The sequence below is a fragment of the Macaca nemestrina genome, chromosome 14, assembly GCF_043159975.1.
Source record: "Macaca nemestrina isolate mMacNem1 chromosome 14, mMacNem.hap1, whole genome shotgun sequence".
NCBI classification, from domain to species: domain Eukaryota; kingdom Metazoa; phylum Chordata; class Mammalia; order Primates; family Cercopithecidae; genus Macaca; species Macaca nemestrina.
This window is the reverse complement of record NC_092138.1, coordinates 81,810,505-81,818,573: the sequence shown is the minus strand read 5'-3', so window position 1 is coordinate 81,818,573 and position 8,069 is coordinate 81,810,505.

The following is an 8,069-nucleotide window of genomic DNA, read 5'->3' as shown; positions in this document are numbered from 1 at the left end:
AAATTGTGGAATGATTTTTATACAGTAAGAGTGACTGGAACAATTGTGTGGCCTCATACACTTTAAGGAAAAGTAGAAGCAAAGGTTTCAAGTGTCATCCTGCTAGGAGAATTTCAGAGCAGGCACATCCTTTGCCAGAATGCAGTTTTCCATTTCATGTATCACTCCCGCCTCCCATCCTCTCCCTTGGTGAAACTCCACAGCCCTGCAGCAGCCCCAAATCTTATAAGCCTGTGTGATTCAGGCTTTAACTTTTCCTAGACCTTCTCATGATTCCAACAGCCTCTAGCTCTGTAAAATCTGCATGAGGAACTGTTGTCCAAACTAGGGGAATAAAAGAATCTGTGTTTCGCTCAAAGCCACTGATTGGATTTTGAATTGCTTTCCTTCTCCCTGACATTCCCAGAACAAGATGCTTGTTTTTCCAAGATTCTTTCCTGCTGAATAACAGACTACAAACCATGGCGTAATAGACTTTTGTTGTGAACTGGCCACATGGGCTCAAAGTTCCTTTTCCCATCTCCCTTTTTTATTTTACTTAGACTTACCTTCGTTGGATTACCATGGAGGCAAGAGGAGCATGGAGGGAGCAGGATTTTTCCTAACAGATGTGTAGACTTTTCACATCTTGCTTCCATTACTGTGACTTATATTGTTTTGCACCAAATTTAAAGAAAATTTAATATACGATTTAGGGAAAATTTCATGGACCAATAACAGAACATTTTCACAATTTGACACCTATTTAAGGAGAGGCAATCCTTTCTTTCTTCCTTTCTTCCTTTCTTCCTTTCTTCCTTTTTTTTCTTCCTTCCTTTTTAATTTCTCTTACTGCGTGAGACAACTTATTGTCTTGGTATTTTTTCTCCTCCAACTCCCAAAACAAAACTCATTTTATTTTTTCTTATTTACTTATTCAACAAACATTCATTGAACACCATGTGCTTCCCACTGTTCTAGCTCTGGAAATAAATATATGAGTAAAAAACACAAAGTCCCTGGTCTAATGTAGTTTGATAAATTAACTTGTATTAATGGATATGGAGAAGAATAAAGTGAGAAAGATAGGGGTAGGGATGGGAGTAGAAGCTATTTCTAATTTTATGCAGGTCTGTCATCAGTTTTTGATAATGTTTGAATTAGATCTGAAGGAAATTATAGTAGACAGAATAATGCTCCCTTCTAAAAATTTGCATGTCCTAATCTTTAAATCCTGTGCATATGTTACCTTATGTGCAAAAGGGACTTTGCAGATGCAATTAAGTTAATGGTTTTTTGGTTTTGTTTTATTTTGTTTTGTTTCTAGATGGAGTCTCATTCTGTCACCCTGGCTGGAGTGCAGTGGCACGATCTCGGCTCACCACAACCTCTGCCTCCTGAGTTCAAGCTATTCTCCTGCCTCAACTTCCTGAGTAGCTGGGATTACAGGTACCCGCCACCATGCCCAGCTATTTTTTTTTTTTTGTAGTTTTAGTAGAGACAGGGTTTCACCACGTTGGCCAGGCTAGTCTCGAACCCCTGACCTCAGGTAATTCACCCACCTTGGCCTCCAAAAGTGCTGGGATTACAGGTGTGAGCTGTCATTCTTAGCCAGGTTAATGGTTTTGAGATGGGAAGATTATTCTGGATTATCCCAAGAAAATAGTCCCAATGTAATCACAAGGCTCCTTATAAAAGGGAGACAGAAGGGTCAGAGTCACAAAAGGAAACGTGACATCAGAAGCAGAGTCAGAGAGATTTGAAGATGCTATGGTGGTGATTTGACAGTGGAGGAAGGGGCCATGAACCAAAAAATGCAGATAGCCTCCAGAAGCTGAAAAAGGCATGGAAACAGGTTCTCCCCTACAGCCTCCAGGAGGAACACAACCCTGCTGTCACCTTGATTTTAGGGCTTCTGGTGTCTGGAACTGAAAGATCATAAATTGACGTTGTTTTAAGCTACTACACTCGTGGTAATTTATTACAGCAGCAATAGGAAACGAATACAGTCATGTGGAAGTATGATGTGCAGGGAACTTGGGAAAAAGAAAACCCTAAGGAAAGGGAAGCAAGGGCAAAGGCCTTGCTTGAGGTGGGGTGGGAGCATGTAGGATGGGTTGAAAAGAGAAAAGGAGTCCATATAGCCATGAGTCAAGTGATTTGGGGTAGGGCGTGTTATAAGGGTAGCAGTAGATAAGGCCAGAGAGCTGGAGGATATATGGAGTTAGACCTTTTTTCTGAGTGAGCTAGGAACTCCCCAAAATAGAAAGCATTCATTACAATTGCACTTTGAGAGGCTAAGGCAAGAGGATTGCTTGAGCCCAGGAGTTCAAGACCAGCTTGGGCAATGTGGTAAAGCCCCATCTTTACAAAAAATTAAAAAAATTAGCTGGGCATGGTGAGTAGTCCAAGCTACTCAGGAGCCTGAGGTAAGAGGATCACCTGAGCCCAGGAAGGTACAGGCTGCAGTGAGCTGTGATTGCACCACTGCACTCCAGCCTGCATAACAGAGTGAGTCCCTGCCTCAAAAAAAAATTATTCATTACAGCTGAAAATATATTACCCCATTTATTCATATTTTTTCCTTAATATGTCAAAGTTTCTAAATTTCCTTTGAGGAAATTTTTATGCTTAGAAATTCTTTTTATACCTCAAATCAATTAAATAACTGATTACTAATAAGTAATTACTTCCAGTTTGTAATGGTCTCACCTACACTTAACTTTTAAACTACATCTTGTTAATTTTCATGCGTAGTATTATTAGGTAAGGATCAAACTTTATCGGTCTGAAATTTTTTTTTTTGCCCCAGTGGAAGCTAGTGATCTCAACATTTATTAGATTGTTTACCACATTTTCACTGTGGTGTGACTCCTCTATATTACACATTAAATTCCTATACGTACTAAAATCTGTCTTCTGGCTGCATATTCTGTTTCACTGATCTGTTTGTTCTAGACCAGACCTGTTATGTTTTTAGCAAAGTGCCTAGAAATAGTATATATGTATTTTAACAACTTGCTAAAGGTCTGGAGGTTAAGATAGAGTTTGACTCATTTGAAAAGTTGTTCATATTATTGGAGTACAGGGGAAAGAAGGAGAGAAGGTGAGGTGGGGGCAGTGCCTGGAGATGATGCTAGACACATAGGCAAGACTTGTAAGTCAAGCTGAGCAGTTTATACTTAATTGCAAGGGCAATGGAAAATTATTTTATTAAAAGCTTTTAAGCAGACAGTGATAGGATCAGATACAGCAGGCCAAAACAATTGTATTCAAAATAAACTCAGTGGAAAGTGAGAGCCCAAAGTCAGAAATAACCATGAGAATTTAAATCCCCTCCTTAGGCATATGCAAGATTGTGGGAGGAAGCATTGGACTTCCCCAGTGCTGATCTAAGGGTGCACCCAACTGACAATTGTTCACAGAAAATGGTTAAATAAATGGTGGAACAGTCACAGTTTATTATTTTCCATATTAAAATAAACTAGTATCTAACCCCTACCTTACCAATGACACTGTAGGAGAATTTTCAATGACATAGAAGACAAATTTGTGGCAGATTGTTAAATGAAACTGGAAAGTTATCTTTGGATAGATAACCCAGAGATGTATAGGTGATTGTAACATTTTTCTATTATTTGAATATTCTTTTAATAATAAATTTGTTATACATTTTATACTTAAAAATAAAAAATTAAGATAAAGACACTTGGATTCTGTATTTTCGGAATTCTTATATATCTGGAATGATGATTTTTTCTTTCATACAGGAACAACTATTCATTTAGAGATAATATTCTCATGTCACAGCTTTTCCCCCAGGAAATCCTATAGACTTTTCTCTATTTATTTATTTTTTTTGCATTTTTTATTAGACAGAGTTTTGAGGCCACACAGTGTCTTTTTATGGGGATACAGGGTATTCCTTTGTGTGGTAATTTTATGGGTCAAATTTCCTGGGCTAAAGGATGCCTAGATAGCTGGCAAAATATTTTTTTCTGAGTGTCTGTGAGGATGCTTCTGGAAGAGATGGAATTGAATTGATAGACTAAGTGAAGATCTACCCTTCTCAACATTGAGGAATATCATCCAATCTCTTGAGGTCTGGAATAAGATAAATAGGCTGGTACGTCAGAGCTGCTGCTTTTTTCTTCAGACTCTGAGACTTATACCACCAGCATCCACTCCAGTTTCTTCCTCAACCCTTCCCTTTTTACCTCTTCCCTCCCAACCCCAGGCCTTCAAACTCTATTCCATTGGCTCTCCTAGTTCTCAGGTCTTTGGATTCAGAATGAATTATACCACTGGCTTCCTTGGTTCTCCATTTCACAGGCAGCAGATTGTAGGACTTTTGACTTCCATAATTACATGAACTGATTCCCATAATTAATTATATCTGTATCTATATAATCTCTATCCCTCCTATTGGTTCTGTTTCTCTTGAAAACCCTGATACAGTAGGTCACATCCCTCTAACTCTGAAGACTTACAGGACATTTTCTTGATCTTTGTAATTCAGAAATTTTGGCCTGGCTCTCCTTGGTAATTTTGCCTAGAACATGCTAATCACCTTTGATATGAATAATCTAATCTTTACATATTTTAACTCAGAAAAGTTTTAACCTCTAAATTCTGATTTTGTTGGCCTGTCACTAATGTTTTGACTGGATTTTTATCTAATTTCTCTATATTTATAAAATCATATAGTTTTCAGGTCTGCGTCCTTTATAGCTAAATTTTAGGATGGCTCTTCAAATTATTTTCTACATTTGTTTCTTTGCCACATAATTTCTTTTCTTCACTGACTCCATTGTAGATTTTAATTATATTTCAATGCTGGTTTCTTTTTTGTTCTTCTCTACCTCACCTGGCCTCCTATTCATCTCTAAGTATTGGCTTTGCATCAAATTTTGTTGCGCTAAGTTGTTTCTATTCTCTCTTCATATTTGCTCCATTTTCTGGCATCCTGTTAAGGATGCCAAGTTTTCTAAAAATTTCCTTTGCTTCCCACCAGTTTTTTGTTTGTTTGTTTTGTTTTTGTTTTTGTTTTTGTTTTTTTGAAACAAGGTCTCACTCTGTGGCCCAGACTGGAATGCAGTGGTGAAATCATAGCTCACTGTAACCTCAAACTTCTGGGCTCAAGTGATCCTCCTGCTTCAGCCTCCTGAGTAAGTAGGAGTGCAGGCCTGTGCCACCATGTTTGGCTAATTTTTTTTTCTTTTTGTAGAAACTGGGTCTGCTACATTGCTCAGGCTGGTCTCAAACTCTTGGCCTCAAGCAATCCTCCCGCTTTAGCCTCCCAAAGTGTTGGGATTACAGACATGAGCCATCATGCCTGGCCTCCACCAAATATTCATATGAATAAGTAAGTCGCCTCTAGTCATCTGGGTGTATTATCTTTTCCTTGTGATGCATTATGTTTCTATAGAACCCACTTAATATTTTTTTCTGTTTAAAAACATTTTTAACTTTTAAATTAAAAAATTAAACAAAATTTAAAAATTGAAATAAAAATATTTTTTTCTTCCTTTACAAAAATGGAAAGAGCTATTTAGACCTGGTGTTTATCATCGGTCAAGATGAGTGGATTATCCCTGAGTCTTTGCACTATCTCACTGGGTGCCACTTAGCCAAAATTTCACTGTACTCTATACATTTATTGAGCACATTCTACTGGAATGAGATATGCCTTTTCTCTTAGCTTTGCTCTCTGAACAACATGTGCAACATCACAACCTGCATTGTATGTTCTTATCAAGGCTCTTCCTATTTCTGCCTTTGGTATCTATCTCTCCTATGGAGCCAGAGCAAGAGAGTGAAGGATGAAGCGTATCTCCTGTTGTCTTTCAACTCAGCATTGCCCTTCGTTTCATGTGGCGAAGCTTGAGAATGCCTGAATTATTTTTTCTCGATGAAACTCCATTGGCATTTTAGTCAATGGAAATTAATTGCCTTCCATATATTTCCATTATAGTATCTATTAATCTTATTAATGGTTTCATAGTTTTCTGAATCTTTATCAATATATTAGTATGTTTTCAGGAAAGGTTGCTGTAGAAGTTGCTAAGCAGATACTAATTTAAAAATGTTAAACTATATGTTTTTAAAGAATTTTAATTACATTATTTAATTTTTGTGGGCACATAGTATGTATATATTTGGGGTATAAGGGATTTTTTTTTTTTTTTTTTTTTTTTTTTGAGACGGAGTCTTGCTCTGTCGCCCAGGCTGGAGTGCAGTGACACGATCTCGGCTCACTGCAAGCTCCACCTCCCAGGTTCACGCCATTCTCCTGCCTCAGCCTCCCGAGTAGCTGGGACTACAGGCGCCCGCTACCACGCCTGGCTAATTTTTTTGTAGTTTTTTAGTAGAGACGGGGTTTCATCATGTTAGCCAGGATGGTCTAGATCTCCTGACCTTGTGTTCCGCCCGCCTCGTCCTCCCAAAGTGCTGAGATTACAGGCGTGAGCCACCGCGCCTGGTCAGTATAAGGGATTTTTTGGCACAGGTGTACAATGTGTAATAATCACATCAGGGTAAATAGGGTATCCATTGCTTCAAGCATTTATTCTTTGTGTTACGGTCCAATTATACTCTTTCAGTTATTTTTATAATGTACTACTATTGACTATAGTCACCCTGTTGTGCTATTAAATACTAGGTCTTATTCATTCTATATTTTTGTACCCATTAACCATCCCCACTTTCCCCTGACTTCCCATTACCCTTCCCAGCCTCTGCTAACCATCATTCTACTTTCTATCTCCATGAATTAAATTGTTTTAATTTTTAGCTCCCACAAGTAAGTGAGAACATGTGAAGTATGTCTTTCTGTGCCTGGCTTATTTCACTTAACAAAATGACTTCCAGTTCCATTCATGATATTGTAAATGACAAAATCTTATTCTTTATTATGGTTGAATAGTACTCCATTGTGTACATGTACCACATTTTCTTTATCCATTCATCTGTTGATGGACATCTAGGTTGCTTCCAAATCTTGGCTTTTGCAAATAGTGCTGCAATAAATATGGGAGCACAGATATCTCTTTGATATACTGATTTCTTTTCTTTTGACTATATACTAGCAGTGAGATTGCTGGATCGTACAGTAACCCTATTTTTAGTTTTTTAAGGAACCTCCAAACTGTCCTCCTTAGTGGTTGTACTAATTCACATTCCCACCAACAGTGTATGAAGGTTCTTTTTATTCTACAACCTTGCCAGCATTTGTTGTTGCCTGTCTTGTGGATAAAAGTAATTTTGACTGAGTTGAGATGATACCTCACTGTAGTTTTGATTTTCATTTCTCTGATGATTAACGATAAGCACCAAGCAGATGCCATTTTATGCCAAAACCTTGTATTTTTCTTTCCTTGGTGGAAATACCTAAGTCTTATGCTTAGTTGAAGTGTATTTTCTCAATGGAGTTTTCTCACATAATTACTTATTCTACCACAGCCTCACAATGGCTTGATTAATCTGTCTTTTCATATCATTTGAAGTCTTCTAAAATCCTTTTTGGAATTTGGAGGACATAAATAATAATATATGAAATGAATTTTTGCTTTAACAAAAGTACCTAAATCACTAAGATTAAAATAATATAAAACTTCAAAAATTAATAATACTCAGAATTTCCAAGCCGGGTTGCCTATGTTGAATGCTTCCTGTATATTTTAAGCTAATTGCTCACCCAGCATCCTGGGTAAACATTATCATATTTATCTCTGTGCCAAGAATAAAGAGAAGAACTGATAATTTGATGTCTACACTGCACTCTTGGTTTGAAACAGCTCATGGTCATTTAGACTTTTCATTCATTTTGAAATAGTATCCCTGAGGAAGCAAGGAAGGTAGCATTTCTATCTCTGCAGACAGTAGATAGTTTGGGGCTTATAGATGGACATATAAGCATTCTCTTTGTTTTCTGTTTGTTTGTTTGTTTTGTTTTGTTTTGTTTTCCTATTTCAGAGTCTCACTCTGTTGCCCAGGCTGGAGTGCAGTGGTGTGATCTCAGCTAACTGCAACCTCCGCCTCCTGGGTTCATGCAATTCTCCTGCCATAGCCTCCAGAGTAACTGGGACTAC